This window comes from Hydra viridissima, unplaced genomic scaffold, assembly GCF_058129835.1.
Source record: "Hydra viridissima isolate aposymbiotic clone 2 unplaced genomic scaffold, HvirCarnegie_v1 scaffold_5, whole genome shotgun sequence".
In the NCBI taxonomy this organism is placed as follows: Eukaryota; Metazoa; Cnidaria; class Hydrozoa; order Anthoathecata; family Hydridae; genus Hydra; species Hydra viridissima.
The window spans coordinates 1,093,858-1,113,945 of NW_028324304.1; the positions used below are offsets into that span (position 1 = coordinate 1,093,858).

The 20,088-nt window shown below is 29.8% G+C and overlaps 1 long non-coding RNA gene across 2 annotated transcripts; it reads left to right on the forward strand.

The window, feature by feature from the left end:
• The first annotated feature begins 16,171 nt into the window (after positions 1-16,171).
• Positions 16,172-17,262, forward strand: LOC149887732 (uncharacterized). 2 transcript variants are annotated; one of them, XR_016452862.1, is made up of 4 exons: positions 16,172-16,269; positions 16,456-16,520; positions 16,739-16,797; positions 17,105-17,262. It is a non-coding gene; the product is annotated as an uncharacterized LOC149887732 (long non-coding RNA). The 2 variants fall into 2 exon arrangements; XR_016452863.1 differs by lacking the exon at positions 16,456-16,520.
• The last annotated feature ends 2,826 nt before the right edge of the window (positions 17,263-20,088 follow it).

Here is a 20,088-nt window from a genome sequence, read left to right on the forward strand (position 1 = left end):
GGAAAATTCTTGAAGAATTGTTTCTTCTTCTATTTTAAATTTAAATTTATTTAAAACTGTTTCGAAATAGGAACTTACAAAAAAGATAAAAAGCGATTATCAAATATGTGAAGAAAATTGACTGATGTTAATAAAAAAAAAAAACATGTAAGATCAATAAAGAAAGATTATTTAGACACTGCGAAGGAAAATGATAATGTGAATTCTTATGCTAGTGGCAGGTTTTAGTAACTTTTTATAAAGAAAACTTTTTTTTTTTTTAATGTGTTTTTTTAGACTTTCTTATTTTAATGTTTTTCTTTCGAAAACGTTAATATCTTGAGTTTGGTTAAAACTTTTATCTTCAAATTTTTACTGTATGTTGATTAATTTATTTATAAGGGCTGGGACTAGAATTATAACATATTAAGGTGGTTCCTACATAATCAAAAGTCGAAATTTTTTCAAACATTGATATTTTGGCAAATTAGATATTCTAATGTAAAATTTATTGCTCTTTCTCGTGGTATATACTTTTTTTTTAAGTTTGTTTATGCTTTTTACAATATTTTTTATTTTATACAGGTAGGTATAGTTTTAGTGCCTAGCAACGGCCATAGCAACCGTTTTATTTTTTAAGTTAATATCTTAAATGTACTTTAAAACTTTAAATAGTACATCTCTTTTGCTATTCTAATGTTGCCTTATACGTCAAAGTTGGACATGTAAATAAACGAATAGGTTTTCGACTTAGGGCACTAGTACAAGAATATAAAAATACCTCTACACCATTTGGTTGAAAAGGAAAAATGACAAACAACTCCATCAATTCAATAACAAATTATTATGGTATTGCTATTCGAAGAAGTCTAAAATTAAATTGCACTAACGATGAAAAAATTTACTCAATGAAAAAGTGGATAGGTGCTATCCTTCATCATTGTACCAACTTTTCTAACTTAGATAAGCGCCACATGTTTTGTCCACCAGGAGAAGAAATGTGGTGTACTTATAAGAAAAATCAACTTAAAAAACACAAAGAGAAGATTAATTTACCAGAGTGGATGTTTCCTATCTTGTCAAAGATTTTCCAAGATCTTTCAAATGATGATCTTCTTCGCAAGTGCATCCACGGGGAAACTCAAAATGCTAACGAGTCCCTGAATAATATTATCTGGATGAAATGTCCTAAGCAAGTCTTTGTAGAAAGGTCAATTCTACAGTTAGGTGTATATAGTGCTATTCTTCAATTCAACGAAGGTCAATTTGGACTTGTTAAAGTGTATGAAAAACTTTGAATACAGACCGGTGTCTGTTTTAATATTATATCTGAAAAAATGAACCGACGCAGCATCCAAAATTTACTTATTAAAACATCAGAGAAGACAAAATCAAAAAGAAAAAAACTAAAAGCCATCAAGAAGGGTTTATTGGATATAGACTTACATAAAGAGGGAAGAGAAACTTATTTAAAAGGAGGATTTTAGTTTTAAAAACAAATTTTTTTCTTGTTTTTTGATTTTCTACCTTATCGTTTTTCAAGAAAATTGTCTTATAAAAAACATCATAACTTTTGAATTAATTGTGATAGCGACTTGAATTTTTCAGGACTTATTCATCCAGTGTACTGCTAGTGCCTGAATTTTTTTCAAATAAGTTTATTACTTGTAAGTTGTGGTTAGGGAACTAAGATCAGAGGCCTAGTAGCACATTTTTCGAAAATACAGTTGTTTTGAAGCATAACTTTTAGTAGAAACATGATCTTTTAATAAAAAAAACTCACGCACTAGATATAGGTAGCACGAACAAGTATACCAAGTTTGAAAGTAAAATGAGCTTTTACTCATGAGTAATTGTGTTTCTAGTAAACTCAATTTTTAGGGGTTATTTTGACTATTATAGTCCTCTATGTGATCATCAATATATTATTGGTGTTCGAAAATTTTTTTTTTTTTACACATTCTGTACCTACTTTTGAGAAAATTAATGCTTAATGAATAAAAAGTAACTTTTTTTGATTACGTAGGAACCACCTTAAGTATAAATACATTAGTTTGAATGTAGTTTGTTACACTGACACAGGCACTAAATCAATTTCTGAACGTTTAATACTTCTATTTTAGTTTTTTTTAACATTTGAAAAAAAATTTAGTTTCAGGCCTGGAGCAACTATTAAGCTACCATTTGGCAAAATATGTTGTATTCAATGTAATTTTTACTCAAGATATCATTGTTTTAGCTAAGGTAAGATTTTAGACAAATTATGCTGATCAGCATCAAAATATGGAAATTTAACTTTTCTTTTTCGAAGTTAAAGTTTTAATACAATATCTTTATATAAAAATTAAAAAACAAATTTTTAACATTTATAAATAAAAAGTTAGATTTAAAGGGGGTGAGCCACCTTAATTCAAGGAGATTTTAAGAGAATTCAAGTCAACTTTTAAAACAACTTAATTTTAATTTGCTTACGTCATATAAGTCCTATGTGTCTAAAAAACTGCTCTGTTTACCTGTTTTATAGGCAAACCACGAAACATTATTCTTAAGCATGCATGTTTTTTTTATTTTGGAAATTTTTCTCATAACTTTACAGTATCATAGGACATTTACGAAGCTTCAATTAATGCTTTCTTGAAACAGCAATAGCTTCTGAATTCTAATAAAGCACATTCTTAAGAAGGAACTTCCTTTTTTAGTTGTTTTTTCATTTTAAAAAAACTTACGCAGATAAAACAAATAAGTTTGACAAAGACCAAAAAAATAATAGTTAATCAAACAGCTTCACTAAATTACCTTGCTGTGCGAAAACATTAGCTACTGTTTCTAGAGGATCAGAAAAGACTTATTTTGTTTTAAGTGTTATTGTTTTTTTTTTCTGGTTTTATGAAAAATTCTCATAAAGCGTACACTCCCATATCTATTTATTCGGTAATTTTTGTCAGTAATGAATACTATTAATAATTTGCCATATTAGTTCTTGAAAAACAGCTGAGAAGGTTAAAAAGAAGTTAATAGGTTGTCGCCTGGAGTTATTAGATCTCAAGGTAACTACAAGATAAATATGGTGAAACCTGTACAAAACTGTTTGTATGGTCTTAAGAAGTTGTCTTATTATAGGAAATTAAGAATAATGACATTACAAGTGCTATAGAGTTTTGATTTTTTTAAAATTTCCTTTGAATATATTATTTGGTCATTTAAATCTTTTTGAAGAACAAAATTTTATGCTGGTAGAAGATAAATAAGGAGAACTCATTTAAACTAAACAAACGTTTTTTAAACCACGTTACATCTAAATGGTTACCAGTTAATAACTTTCATCAAATTAGAAAACCATTATTAAAGTATATTACTGTTTTATAAAACTAAAAGATTGAGATTCTTAGAAATAATTGTTATTGAATTTAATTCCTTCATTTTTTTTTCCTTACTAGGTTATGAGACCATTTTAAATATCAAAACAAGAGTTCTCAATAGATTTGCCTGGTCAAAAACTTCCATGGAGTTGAACTAATTGCATTAGAAAATTTGACTAAGATTTTATAGCAGTTGAAGAAAATCCTAAAATCTAAATAGGAAACGGACAGCGAATGTTTCCTAAAGTGTTTTAGTGGGTGAAATTATCATATTCTTGCTGGTATTTGTTGGGTTGGTAAGCGCATAAAACTTTGCAGTACATTAAGTGAGAGACCACTTATTAGCAGAGTACACTGTCAGACAAAAATGCAATAATGAATTCCAATAGTCCTCAAAAATTATGTGAAAGAAAAATTGAAGTGAATCAAAAGGTATAGAGAAAAGTTAAACAATAGAAATCCTCAACTTATAAAAGCTCAAAAAAATTTTTTTTAGTTTAACAGAAGGATTTTAAAATAAAAGTAGTTCTATGAAACAGAACAATTAAAAAATAAAAATGGTTCTAAAAAGCAGCAACTTAAAATTGGTTAACGTGAAAACTACATTCGTGAGCGCAAAAACCGTTCACCAATAATTGTCAATACAAAACGCTTGTTCGTAACTGAAAAGTATTTTAGTAATGCCGATGTCTTATAAAAACTATTTCTTTTAAAAACTTATTTATACAATAATTCAAAGTTGAAATGTTGTATAAAAAAAATGTTGATTTAACGTCGCTTATCAATGTTAAATCAACAATCGATTAAGTTGTTTTTCTAATAATATACTTAATAATCTGGTCTTTTGTTATATATATATAAAGACTCCACGGGAAGAAACGGCAGGGTCACATTTTTTCATTTTGAGATAAGTCATTATTAAACTTTTAAACCTATATATGTTTCGAATTTTTAGGAATATTTAGAAAGACTTTAAATATGCATCAAATCGTTTATTTGATTTGAATTCAAATACAAAATATGCTATTATGGTTAGTAAAGCTAGAAAGTGTAAAAAGTCAAAATTTTCAAAATGTGACCCTGCCGTTTCTTCCCGTGGAGTCTTCATATATATATATATATATACATATATGTATATATATATACGTATATGTATATATATATATATATATATATATATATATATATATATATATATATATATATATATATAATATATATATATATATATATACATGTATGTATATATATATACGTATATGTATATATATATATATATATATATATATATATATATATATATATATATATATATATATATATATATATACATATACATATATATGTATGCATTTATATATACGGTATATAACATAAATCATGAAACCGACTTGTGCAATAATATATGTAGCAGAAAAATGTATAGAATTTTCCAGAACATCGTATAACGCTGTGCGCCGTCAGTGAGGACAGTGACGTCACGGTGACGTAATGGTTGGGAAGCTGTAGAGTTCTAAACTTTTCTACAGCTGTTTTGCAGTCTGCTAGAAACTGGTATATAAGCGAGGTGTTCAAAGCGGTTAGTTGAGTTTTAATTGTCTTAATTTGGTGTTAACATTATTATTGCCTTGTTTTATTTATTGCGCATTCTCTATAGTTTAAGTATAAAGAGATCCTTGCATTTTTTGGTAAGTTGCATTTAACTCTTTCGCAAATTATAAATGAGCATGTAATATTTTATTAGTGTCTGCCTTTTTCATTTTCTATATTTGTTATTTGTTTCTTTTGAAACAAAATGTATTAACAATAACAGTTTAATTGAAAACTTATTAACAGTTTCTTTAACTTGTTACGTAATTAACATTGACGTTGAGGCCTTTCCTACTTTAGTTACTATGTAGAAGGCAACATGTCCTTCAAGAAGAGCTCTACTAACACGGAGAAGAAAAAGGAAACCTGGGCAAAGAACTTATTCTAGTTTCAAGTTCCATCAAGAGGAGGCAATATGGCAATTTATAAAGCACCCTTAAGCGAACGGAGTTGCATGCCCCTGAAAAACCACGTCATTGGTCGCTTCAAATTTTTTGAATCCTTTGCCAAAGAACGGAGAGAGAGAGGATCGGTTTAATAGCTGAGGAGATTAAAGACCTATGGAGCAAAACGTTGAATTTCCCGCATGTATCTGATCTAAGCCATTTATGCAAAACTAGCAAAAATTCTGAAAGATTACAAGCGCTGCAGAATAAAACAAAACTTTGGTTCATTAAATGAATTGTTTGGCATAACCAAGATGAAAGGCGAATGATTGTGCAAAGAGGATGAGAACCTCTGCAAACTGCAAATTGAGAGCCAAGGTCAATTTGGTTATTTGACTGGCAAACCTGACAGTGTCAATACCATCCACCCATCCCAGCAAAATAGGGTGATGGTAACGACTGTGTCCACACCTACTAGCTTAGCGCTACCTGATTGTTCCGGAAGAAGCACGGACTCGTCCGTGAACAGTACAGAAAGTCCTTGGGAAGATGACAATGCAGCATCAATGAGCAAAAGGAAGCACAACCCAACAGACATTGGAAGACGTCTTGTAACATGCTCAAAGCTATCGTTCCATAGAGCAGCTGTGGTGTGCCGCCAGCTTTCTAGTGAGGGCATTGAAATCCCAACCGCATGTCAATTAGCAATCCACAAAGCTTTCTATACGAGAGCTGCTCTGGTGAAAAAATACCTGGTGAGCATGCTTCATCTGGAGAAGTGGAGCATTCACTTTGACGGTAAACACATTAAGGGCTTTGAATATCAGGCCGTGGTCTTCAAGAAAGAACCTTAAGAAATTATGTTGACTGTACTAAAGTTGAAAGATGGGAAAGCTCAAACAATCGCAGAAAGACTCTAGGATGTATTAGAGGAGTTAAACCTCTGAGGATCAGTTGTGATGATTGTTGCCGACTCATCAAACGTGAATACCGGTAAAAAGATAAGCCTTGTTGTTTGGCTGCAGCAAATGTTCGTAGAGAAAGGTCACCCAAAACTCAAGTTAATCAGTTGCCAGCACCATGTGCTATACCGCGTTCTTCGCGTTATCATGGACGATGAGCTCCATGGGTCGACTAAATCACCAAACATCGAGTATTTCTTTGTGCAGGATTTGATAAGAAATTACGATGAATTAAAAGCAGCCTTCAGCAACGGTAAAACTGAGATTAAGGAACCAGGACAACCTCCAACTGTAATTCATCCCCTCTAATGACATTTATCGTGAATATTTGACTTCCTTGTGCGTTTGATGATCCTATGTAATGTTCAATGCATGTGACTCTACAGCTTGTGTTCGCATTTGAATCTGTGACTTCAAAAATTTGGCCTAAAAGCTAATAAATAAAATTCTGAAAATCATTTTGTGCGTGAGGTTTGGAAACGAGGTTGTATAAAAGTCATCTCCCTAATATATATACATATGTAATAGTATAACATCTTATATAGCCATTTTATTAAAGTTTTTGTTGACGGCGGAAAATTAAGAGTTGGAAACTCGCATGACTGATTTCTGCAACCTCTTTGATGTAAAACAATAAGTTGTACATAAATTGAAACTTGTAGCTTTACATCAAATCTCTAATATATCTATTGTTCCTATTAAAGACGAAAACAGATTGTAGTAAAATGCTGAGCACTCAATAAAAATTTTAAAACCGATAGAATTAGGATTAGGGTTAGGTGTAAATAATTCTTGCTTTAATTTTTTTTTTTTTTTGACAATAATTGAGAACTATTTTAACTTAGTTTCTCTCTACCTTGTAACATCGTGTTAACTATAAAAATATAACCGTTATAAAAAAATTTTACAATTCAAAATTCTATCATCAAGAAAATCCAAACAAAACCGGTAAAAAAAGTAACAAAGAGCCGTATATAATATAACACTTTTAACACCCCTATGTTTACATGGTCAATTAATAATATAACTCTTTAAAGCGCCGTAAATTTTCGCCTGCGCTCGCTGATTTTCTGATCGGCCGCTTACAAATTTACTCGCAAGTTTCACCGGTGGCAATAACACCTGGTTCATCTTCGGTCAGTCTACTAATTTTATTTTCATCTAATTTCGTTTGATTTGATTTCAAAAGGTATTAATAGTTGAATAGGTCAGAAACAGGTTGTTCTAGTTCCTTCTTTAGATAAAACTTGCAAACGTGCACCTCGTACTTATCCATCATTTGCAAAACTTTTCCCATACGAGTTCCAAAACTTTTCCCATATGACTTTGACTTCTAGGGATATTGGTTTCATCTCGTATATCACTACATTGTTTACTACTAGCTATTTGGTGTATGAAGTTTTACTCTTTTCTTATAAATGGTATTATTTAAGTTCATTACGATAAGAAGTTGCAAATCTTTTCCAAAAGCTTAATATCGTTGTTTTAACAAATATATCTCTTTTCGAAATATCTTCAGGTAGTATACAGTTTTCATTTATTTTATTATGAATGTTTCGTCCGAACATTAAATGGTATGGTGTTAATGCTTCTTCAGTGTCATCCTCGGTTGTGTAAAATAGTGAACGACTGTTTATCACAGATTTCATTTCACATAGTGTCGTTTCTAGTTCTTCATAAGATAAAAAAACCTTTCCATTTTTTTTCTTCATTGTAATTTTAACAGGTCTAACTATACGTTTGTAGAGGCCGCCCCACCTGGTGATGGGTGGTAGAATAAATTTCTGTTGCACATGTTATTATTTTCTTAATTTTTCATAATTTCACTTTCAAAAAATTTTAATTCATCAACAATTAGATTACATTTTGAGTTTTTATTTTTAATTGTTTCCTTTTTATTAAAATAATTTTGTAATTCCTGATCATTTGTAATCCATTTTCTTAATTCGAACCCATCATTTTTTATAAAACATATTTCTTTCTGAAACTATTTCACAGCCAGAGGATTTATCATCAACATAGAGATCAACTATTAATCTTTCAATAAACTTTTTATCATTTTTTATGTACATATTGATATTTTTTAAAGTGCAATTAAAAAGAAAAGAACTACTAATTAAACCAAAAACAATTCTAAGAAATCTATATACAATTAATTTAGCCTCCTTATCAGAAATTCTTTCGTACCAAAAGAACCTTAAGTAATCTCTGTGTTCAGAAGAGATTTCAATGTTCAAGAATGTTTGTTTTACATCAGCAATTATCACCAAGACATTAAGCCTAAATTTTAGTAAAGTATCAAATATTTGAGATAACTCGAACCTGAAAACAAACAAATCATTTTAAGACGGTCCTGTTGTCGAACATGATGCATCAAAAACATCTCTAATTTTGGTAATATCTTTTTCTCTTCGAATGACAGGCCTATAAGCCAAATAATGCACACACCCTGGTTCTTTAAATATATCAGACTCTTTAACTCTTTCTATTACATTATTCTTTTCATAGTCCACAAAAGTTTGATTATATTCAATATTCATTTGTTTATCATTTAATCTTATTTTTAAATTGGCCAGACTTTCTTTACAAATATTATAGTTATCAGGTAAAAGATCATGATCAGTTTTAAAAGGTAACTTTGATCTTTTTCAAACTGATGCATCACACTCTCAGGAGATTCTATGGTCTCAACAGACCAAAACTAATTTACATCTTGCCTAATCTCATCTATTTCAATCTCAACCTCACAGTCCATTGAATGACTAGCGAGAAATGGTTTTGTATTATGTTTTTTTTAATACCCAGACCACCTATTGGACTTCTAATGATTCTTCCAGAAATAAAACTATGATAAAAGTCAATACCTACTAAAATATCAACATGAAAGTTAAGAAATCCACCGCCATGATCAGCTAATGAAAATTTAGGTATTTGTTTAAATTGATCACCGGCTAATGACACGTTTTGCCTTTGCAGAGGACTGGATATATTAGGTAAGCATAATGCTTCCACTTAAACACTATGATCTTAATATTTATGTTTGACCTTAAGCTGAACAACATTCAATAATTGCAACCTTTGTTCATTATCTTTCCTAAATGATTTTACTATAATTTTCTCTTTTCTAATAGCTTTTAAATTTATGCGTTTTTGAATGTTTTCACTTATATATGACCGTTGGCTTCCTCTATAAGGTAGGATTCTTGCCTTTAAAGATTTATTTTCTTAAACTGCACTGATGTTTGCTTTAGCTTTTTGCAACAAGATAGTTTGTTGGGAAATGTTATTTGTCAATCTATTTCTTCACCTTTATTGTCAATTATTTTATTCATAGGTGGGTCTGTGTACTGAATCTTTGGCACAGTAAAAACCTCCTCAGTCCGTCTTGGTGTGTATTCTTTTTCAAAATTCATTTTAGTTATCCTTACTTTATCACCAATTGAAAATTTTGGTTTAACTGTTTTTGATAGTACATTTCCATTTAGATTTAACCAAACAATATTCTTATTCTTTTATCGCTAGCTTCAACTGGAGTCATTTCAATTGAAGAGTGTCTTGTGTTATTGTATTTACTTATCGGTTCATCTAAAATGTCTATATATTTACTAGTATAACTAGTTGAAATGTACTAAAACACTTTCACTTTCATAGTTCTATTCCAACGTTTAACTACACAAGTTTTTCTTCATTTTCAGTTGAATATAATTTTGAAAAAGATTGCATGCCAACTGAATCAATGGCCCATATTTCATCTATATCATTTACAACAACTTTTCTTCTTCTGAAAATGTTTAAAAACTGGTTCATGAAGTTCGTTTGCAAGTTTGCCAGTCCATTTTAATTCTTCGTTCTTGTCTTTTTTATAGGGTTTGGACTGTCTGCGTAGATCTGCGCAGATATGCGCAGACAGTATAATTTGTCTGCGCTGACCTTGGCGCAGACGTCGGCGCCGACAAAGTTTACTGCTTTGCAGTCGATTTTTTGAAATCAACAAAAAAAGTTTTAAAGTTATAAAATGTTTTAAGTAATATTTTAACTTTATTATAAAATCAGTGATTAGTAACAATAGGAGTTTTCAAAGATTCTTATAGTAATAAAAAAATGTAATGCTGGCGCCTATTCGGTGATTTCTTGACATTTAATTTCATTGAGAACTACACCTTCTTCAAGAATGTAATCAGTCTTGTCATTTGTGTTCATCAGCAAGCTATTGGTATACAAGAATACCAGCTTTTCAACTCTCTTATTCGTAAGACGATTTCTTAGTCGCGAGTGAATAAATCGAAAGGTCGACCAAGATCTTTCTCCTGTAACCGATAAGCAGATCATTTCGTTAATAGGCTTAGCAATTTCGTAAAGAACAGGATATTTCTCGCGACCAATAGTGATCCAATAATTTCGCGCGTTCATCTTGAATATTGTTTCCTTTCTTCTCTCAGGCAGCCCAGCCATTTCACTTATAAAAGCAATCAATTCATCCTCAGCAGTGTCAGCAATTTCAGGTTTGATCTTTTTGGCGAATTCAACTGTAGCAGTGATAAAATCGGTTTTATCTTCATTCAAATATAAACCTTCTGCGGCATTTTTGGGCGTGAAAGCAATTTCAATACCTGGTGTAAAGAGAAAATCGAGGCGAAATTGCACTTTTTGTTGTATGTCTTTATCGTCCATAAATGAATTGTACATTTGACCAAATTAATCATACACGAGAGACAATGGAGCTTCATCACTTTCTTGCTTTCCGATCACGTTGGAAAGAAATTCAATGCTTTTGACAAGCTTAGAGAGACTGTCCCAAAATGGGTTAGATTATATCAATGCCATACCATCAGCAGATGTATTCTTTGGTTGAATTTCCTTCAGTAATGTACTTTCTTCTTCTACCAACTTAATAAGAACGTATTTTGATAGCTGAAGACTCCTTATTGATTTATAATAACTAAACCATCGTGTAGATACAGGCATGGACAATTAAAGAGAAATATTTGCTGCAATTCGTCTTTCATCAAACTGCTTTCACGATGTGATGATTTTTCACATACTTGATAATTTTTTCTGCATCTTTGACTGTTTTTGTGGCCTCAGTTGAAGAAACTATGTCCTTCACAAGCAAGTTGACTCCATGAGCTCCACATCCGCTAGCCGAGATGTGTGGATATTTCTCTTCAAAGATCCTCCACGCTGATTTCATAACAGGAGCGTTGTCGCTTATGAAACTGGTAAATTTTTGTGAGCCAATCTTCTCAATAACTTTTAAGATTTCCGCGGCAATTGCAGATGAATTTTGAATGATTCCGAATGTATTTATCGAGGTGTAAAAAAAAAAGGCTTCTGATTGGGCTCTTTAATACAAAAATTCACTATGTGATCGCCTCTTATGTTCGTCCAGCAGTCAGACATCAGTGTTAAGTTTGTTTCAGAATTCAAAATTTCATTTACAGAAGTAGAACATTTTGTGTATTGCTTGTCGAGCAGAGATCCTGATAAGGCTTTAGCATTCGGGATGACAGATGCGTACGATGGATTGAGCTACTTAACGAAATCTTTAAAGGCCTCCGATTCGACTAAACGAAATGATATACCCGTACGGTAAAAGAAATTAGCAAGCTTCGTATCGATATCACTTTTGAGCTCTTCATTAATTGGTGGATGTACACGCTGCGTCGGTGAATCAGTCGTATACGGAACTTGCTGAGAATCATTGATTAGATGTGACAATTCATAATTACTCTTTGAAAACAATCTTTTTTCCTCGACACTGGCGTTTGGACATGTTGATCTTTTATGCGCTGCAAGGCGTTCCTTTGACCTTTGAACAGTTTTGTTGCATGCTAAACAAGTGCCAGAACGCTTCTCTCGATCAAGATTTGTCAAATAATTCGAAATTTTGATGTTTTCCATTTTAAATATTTTGAATGACGAAAATACAAGATTTCTTGATTCTAAATCACTTTAAGTTGTAGTAAGAAACACTTACAAAAGCTTATATCGATTGATTATACGTAGCTCGAACCAAAAAGAGATAAATAATGAAAAACTCGTAAAAAGTAGATAATTATGCAAAAATAATTTCAGACATTTGATTCAGATAATTTAAATTTTTCTTTTCCATTAAAGTATAAAAAATATGGGCATATCTGCGCAGACGTCGGCGCCGACGTCTGCGCAGATATGCCCATATTTTTGTCTGCGCAGATTTACGCAGACTCATTTTCCGAACCCTACTTTTTTACTGATCGTTGGTAATTTTTTTTTACGCCTAATCCAAACTTTGCTTTAGTTAATATAATAGGTTTATAATTCCACGTTCAATTTTTTCACGTGTTGTGGGATTTTTTTATAGAATCCATCTCTTCAAGCATCATTTTATCAGCTTCATTTCTCATTTTTTATCAGTAAAGTATTTGTAACCGAATCATCATGGTAAGTTGCATTATTAACTCTATCTATAGCTTTACTCCATTCTTTAATATGCATCAGTAGAAATTTATCGTTTATCAAAATTAGTACCAGAACCTGCAAAATTCATACGAGGCACTTCTCAAGGGAACATTGACGATGAAAGTTTTATTTTATTTGTTGCTGAGTTAATTGAATTAACCAAGTCACTTACTTTTTTTAATGATACAAATTGACTTTTGTAGTTCCACAAATAGCACAAATTCCACGTTGCATATTTCTATTATTTTTACTTACAACATTTTGAAAATTCAGTGTATCTGTGTTTCCTCTGCATTTAACACTGTATATGTTTTATGTAAAGTAAATAAAAATTGAAATTATAGATTTGTCATGCAATGTAAATAAGAGTAAAAGAAATAATAACAAGTTATTACCGAAAAGTATAAAAGGGATAATTGCTGGAAATTCTGGTTTTGGAAAAATTACTTTACAATTGAATTTACTGTTAAGACCGGGATGGTTAAATTATAATAATTTACAAGTTTTTTGAAAAACTTTTTTCAAGCAGAGTATAAAATAAAGAAAAGATCTTTTGAGAAAAAATTACAAAAAGATGTTATTCTTAAACTATTTAAGTTTCAAGACGAAATAGAAAAATTAAATGCAAACCCAGAATTAATAATTTGAAGACATTTAAAAAAATGTGAGTAAAAAAACAGATATGGAGTGCTAGTTTTTTGATACAGCTGCTGATGTACCAGATCCTGAAGATCTTGATGTTGATAAGAACAATTTAATGATATTTGATGATTTACAATTAACAAAGCAAAATAAGTGTGAAAAGTATTTTATCAGAGGAAGGCATTAAAAAAGCATTAAACTGGTAAAGGTGTAGTTTACCTTAAAAAGAAAGGTCAAGGAGTTAAGATTGCAGCTGCAGGATCTGGTTTATTTTTGAGACCATGGAGTAAACGAGGATCTTTAGGTGATGGAATGTACTTACGTAGTGGAAATGGATATGTAACTAAAGGTTCTGGTCTGTTGTTAGAACAAATTCACCATTTTCGAGCATTCCATTTTTGAATTTGATTCTTTAATAGTGGTAACACTCCTCATAAATTTATTTAAACTCATTTAAAATTTTTTTCTTAGCATAATAAAATGTCAAGAAATATTGCTTAAATCATAAAGTTTTAAAGAGTAATTTAGCTGGTTACACTACTCATAAAGTTTTAAAGCATAACGGAGCTGAAATTGCTCAACATAAATCTTGAAAGAAAAATAGAGTAGAAACTGCCTCAATAATTTTAAAACCACACAAAGATTTAGCACATCCACCAGTATTAGTAAATGGAAGATATGAAATATTTGCGCAACAGGGCATTAAATTAAATTTGTTATCACAGCAAAAAGTTGCTTACATGATTGGTTTATTAGCCATAAAAGTTATTGCATTTGTGACACTAAGAGAAGAGCTGAAAGTTAAACTTGATTATTTTAGTATATTAGCAGAGTCTAGTGATAAAATAATAAACGTTACTTATAATTCTAATTCTGACGTGTAAATTAAAAAAGGGGAAAGCTTATGTTTTACTAATTTTTTAAACTATTACGTTTGCTCATTAGACTTTAAATTTTTAAATTTTATCTGTACTTAATAAAATGGAATATAATAATTATAATAAAATGTATCCAATTCTTCCAAATGCACCTGCTGAAGATAATATATGTGATATTTATAGACTACAAAAAATTAGTGAGATACAAAAAGATATAGAGCGTGAGAAGGAAAAAAGAACAATATTTAGTAGGAAATATCATAGAGCTGTAAAAATTATTTCAACAGTTGATAGTGCTTTGCAACCAAATAATATTGCACTTGGTACTATTGGAATAGGGTTTTTAACAAAAATAATTGTAGCACCAGTAGTTATTGCATGTGAGGGTGTAGCATTAGGTGCTGGATTTTTATCAATAATAGATGGGCAAGTTAACTGAAAATTAAACTTTAAAGCAGAAAAGCATGAAATGATTAAAGTGTTAGCTGACTCAAAGCTAAGTACAACAAGTGAATATATTTCCAAAGTTTTAAAAAGATGGGAATATAAGTGATAATGAATATGAATTAATTCTTGGTGAGCTTCAAAAGCTTCAATTAATGCTTGAAGAAATTAGAACAAAAGTTTGAGAACAGATAGATGAGCAGACTAAGGAAGCACTAATTAACCTCCTTAACAATTTGATTTCATTTTTTAGTGATCCTAAAAAAAGAGATCAAATTGTTAAAGAGTTCTTAGATGTTAACAAAAGAATACAGCAAAGTAGTATAAATAATAATATTGGTGAAATCAGTTTTCAGGCTGACCAAACAAAATTGTGCAAGCCATTAATTGATAGTCAAGATCGAGTAAAAGAAATTTTTCTAAAATTGCATTAAGCTAATAATAATAATTATAACTTTTCTCTCACTTTTTAAAATGCTTACCCTGAAATCATGAATGAGGTTAACTCTTATGAGCACACACATAGTGTCCCAGCTAGCACACATACGTTGGGCCGACGTTGGACCAACGTCGGAAGCGTTGGCCAATTTTATTAATTTAGCGCTGAAGTTGAACCAACGTCGGGCCAACGTCGAAATACGACTATTTTTAAATGCGTACAGTGTGAACCGGGTTTAGCGTTAAAAACGTTTTCATCCATTTTTTAAAAGCTGTTGTGGCGCAACTTTTTATTAGAGTATTTTATTGTTTTGAGTTTCATGATTTTATAATAATTTCGTTGTAATGGAGTATTGAGTAATTTCGAATTTAATATCAAATCATTAAAAAAAATAAATAGAAACATGCTAATTTTTATATCTATTAAGATGCAGGTTATTTTTTCTTTAAAACAAGAGTTTATTTAATTGAATAATGTTTATAATGTCATTATGTATAATTATGTTTGTAATGACATTATGTATAATTATGTTTATAATGTTTATAATGTCATTATATTTAAATTGTAATGTTTATAATGTTTTTAGTTTATAATGATATTATAAACTAAAATTAAATAAACTCTTTTTTTACTCTTGTATGTAATACATACATTAATAATGTATGTACTTTACAAACACATAATTTCAATTTAATCACATAATCACAAAATTAATTTCATTTTATCATTCAAATTAATCACATAATTTAACATTCAAATTAATCACATAATCACAAAAAACAAATTAATCGTGTATACGATTAATTTGCATGATATCATGGATTAGTTTTAAAAATCATGTAGTTTGTATCAATAACATTATGTCAATGTTATTGATACAAACTGTAGGATTTTTAAAACTGATATATGATACAATCAACTACAATGTTGTTAATTGCATCATCCCTCAGTTTTATATAGTTAATTTATATATATATATATATATATATATATATATATATATATATATATATATATATATATATATATATATATATACTTAAAAATTAATTTCAGATAATACTATCACATCGTATAAAGAGAAGCATTTAGATTTTTGAGTTGAAAAGTAAGGACGACAGATTTTTAAGGAAAATGTCTGCGAAGAGGGTAATACATTATTATATATAAATATATGTTTAGTTTGTATGAACATTTTAATGTAGTAATAAATATTGTAACAAATTTGATTTTTCTCTGTGTTACAAAGTTAAAGATGCTTCTTTGATCAGCATTAATGTTAAATATTTATTTATTAGTAAATCCATGTGTTTAACAAAGATAATATATTTTTAGTAGATGGTTTTGTTTTACAAAGATGTTAATAAATGCATTTGTTTTACGAAGATAAGATATTGGTGGTAAATATATGTGTACCTCTTTCCTGTATTATAATTCTTATCTGCATTATAATTGCATGTTGCTAAAATGTCCTAAAGTTATAATATGTTATATAACTTCTTGTTTCTGTATAGTTTTTGTATTGTATGTTTTTATTATTTATTGTTTCATTATTATTTATTGACATTTATAATTATTTACTGAATGAAGCTTTTGTTTAAATTGTTCTTTTTTTCAGTTATGTTCAAAGGGGCGTTTATTTTTGAATTCATTTGGCAGCTGTTAAAGAGGGAGAAGGTAACAATTATTTGGTAGTGTATTATTTATATATATTTGTGGCATTTTAATGATAATTGGAATTCTTTTAGTATTTTTATAGTAGAGTTTTGAAACTTGTTGTCTCTAATTATTGCAGTGAAATACTAATACTATTATTCGAAAATTTTCTGTATAGACCATGACTTGAAAAAATGAATGCAATATCAACAAATGAACCTATTATTTTTTCACCATTTTTGTGTATAAAAAAAATTTTTATGTTTTGATTTATGTGCATTTTACACTCACAAAAATATATATAACATAATACTTATAATTTTAACAGTAGTTATGGCAATGCCTAAAGCTCATCAAATGAAAGATACAAAATCAAAGATTATCAAATTAAAGATTATTAAAGACTATCAAATTGTATTACGAGGAGCATTTGAACGTTGTAGTTGCTCTCAAGCGAAGTAAAGATGCAAGATTCGTTAGGATGCCAAGCAGTTAGAAAGAACATTATTATGTTTAGATATGTATATAGTTTAAACGATTATTTTAACTTAATTATAATGATTATTATAACAAATTTTGATTTTCTCTGTGTAATTTTTAAATTAAAGTTGGTTTATTAATCAGCATCAATGTTTACTTTTGTTTCTTAGCGCCAAATTTTATTTTAACTTTTTTGGACATTTTAATAAACATTACAAAGAAATAGTTGCGCTTTATTTAAATTAATAGTTGCACTTTATTTAAAGAAATAGCTGCGTTTTCTCTAAAGAAACAGTTCCACCTTTGTTAAAGAAATAGTTTACTAATAAAAGAATTAGTTTTAATTTGTTTGCAAAAACTATTGATTCAAAAGGTATGCACATCTTTTGTATCAAAAGCAATAATTTTGCAAACAAATTAAAAACTAATAATAGTAATATTTAACGTAATATTTTAATAATAATTATTATTAAAATGTTACGTTGGGCCAACGTCAGAATGCGACGCTCGCCCAACTTCGAAATCCGACGTTGGGCCAACGTTAGCCCAACAGTTGGTTTGGACGTCGCGCCGACTACCAAATCGACGTTAAGCCAACGTCGGTTATCGACCATCGGCCAACCAATTTTTCGACGTCGGCCCGACGTTGGCCCAATGTATGTGTGCTAGCTGGGGTACCTAAATACAAAGAAATAATGCCTTCTGAAGATAGATATTTAAATTTAGGAAGTATTGCAATGGAATATCTTATACTCTACACAACAAATAAAAAGTCTACTGATACTGCAATTGAAATACATTCTAAAGGTGATAAATTATTCATAGGAAAAATTCCAATATTAATTAAAAATGACTATTGATATAAATGATATAACTATTGATGGTATAACATACATTGGTACACCAGGTCTTTGGGAGCTAATACCAAAGTTTAATCCTAATAAACGCATATATTGAAAATGATCTTAAAAATTATGAAAGTGTATCATTACAAACAAACGAAATATCTTCTGATTCAAATCCAGGTAAACCAAAGTCACCTAGAAGTGAAAAAAATAGAGAAGTGATAGCTCCAATTCGGAGAGCTAAAAAATCTTTTGTGTCAAAATATGATTCGAAAGGAACAGGATTAGGAACTATAATTCTTCATAGTGATGCTGATTCACTAGTTGAAATGCTTGAATTACGTTTTGCCGCATGGAAAGCTGGAAATACTGGTTCAAGAAATGAAGCTGAAACAATTTGTAATGAACTTTTACGATAAGCTGTTATAAATAGTGAAAAGTACAAAGCAACACAGAATATTCTGATTTGAGCAATAGTAGGTACTATAGTGTGCCTATAAGAATTATGAATATAAAAATATATACTTTATAAAAATGATAATTGTTAGTAATAAGAGGTATGTAAAGAAATATATTGGTGGTAGTGGAATATTTGATACTATTAAGAATTAAATTAAAAGAGCGGCAGTATCTAGAGCAACAAGATCGTCTTTATCTATACTTAATAAAGTTTGTTTCCAGTGAATAAGTTAAAGATGCAATATATGCTGCAAAATCAGCAGGAAAAGAACTTGCTTCTTCTACCATATCAACAGCTAAAGTGGTTGCAGTTAAAAAAGGAAAAAAAAAATTAATTGAAAAAGCATATTCAATAACAGGAGCTTGTAGGTCTGAAAATTAAAATATTAATGAAAAAAGTAAAGAAATACTTTCAAATTTAGTAAATAGTGAAAACACACATATCGATCCTATGACAAACATACATAAACTAATGTTTAGTGGATCTTCAATAAAATCATCAAATGCTATAAGAGTAGAAGATATTGTAAAATACTGGAGAGGGCTTAGGTTAGCATAAGTCATTTTTAAATTTCACTTGTGAAAATAATTAATTATATATGAGCTTAGCGTAAAAATAAGTTAATAATAATTTTTGCATTTGGTATATAAAAAACAAAATGTCAACTTCTGATGTATTAAACTTTACAGAGATCCCTACAGTAAATGAAAAGATTGAAAGATTAGAATTTCATGAGTATAAGTCAGTCAGTATTTAAATTAAATTTAAATTTAAATACTGCTCGAGAAATAAGAATCAACGTTGAACAACAAAATTTATTCACACTTCCATCTGAGGGTTTTCTAATGTTTGAAGGAAGACTTAAATCTGATTGAACATCTTATGCTAATACAGATGCAGTTTCACTTGCATATAATGGTATAATCTAGTTATTTAATCAATTATCAGACTAATTATCGAACCAAGAAGTGGAAACAATATATAGTCCCGGACAAGCAACTACAATGCTAGGAGTGCTTAAATACCCTGTTGAATTTCAATTGTGAGAAGGAAAGAATCAGTTGTGGTATAATGATACTACAAATAAAGTAGTTCTTGGTGATAATCCAGGATTTGCAATAAGGCAAGATTACATAATTCAGAAACCTACAACAAAAGGAAAATTTTCGTTCTGCATACCCTTAAAACACATTTTTGGTTTCTGTGATGATTGCGATAAATTTGTATATGGTTTTAAACACACACTAACTCTTGTTAGAAAAAGTAATTGTGGTGCAGTTTTTAGAAATGCTGCTGCAGCCGCAGGAAAATTAGAAACTAGTAACATGTAACAGTTTATACTACATCTTAGTCCATCAGATATGGAAAGGGTTAATCTTTATAAGTCTATTGAATTGAAAGTAACTGTTTCAGTAGCTTTTAGGTTAAGACAGTGTGAGACTACTATTGTACCTCAATCTACTTCAATCACTTGGAGACTTAGTGTAAGAACATCTACTGAAAAACCAAGATATATTATTGTAGGTT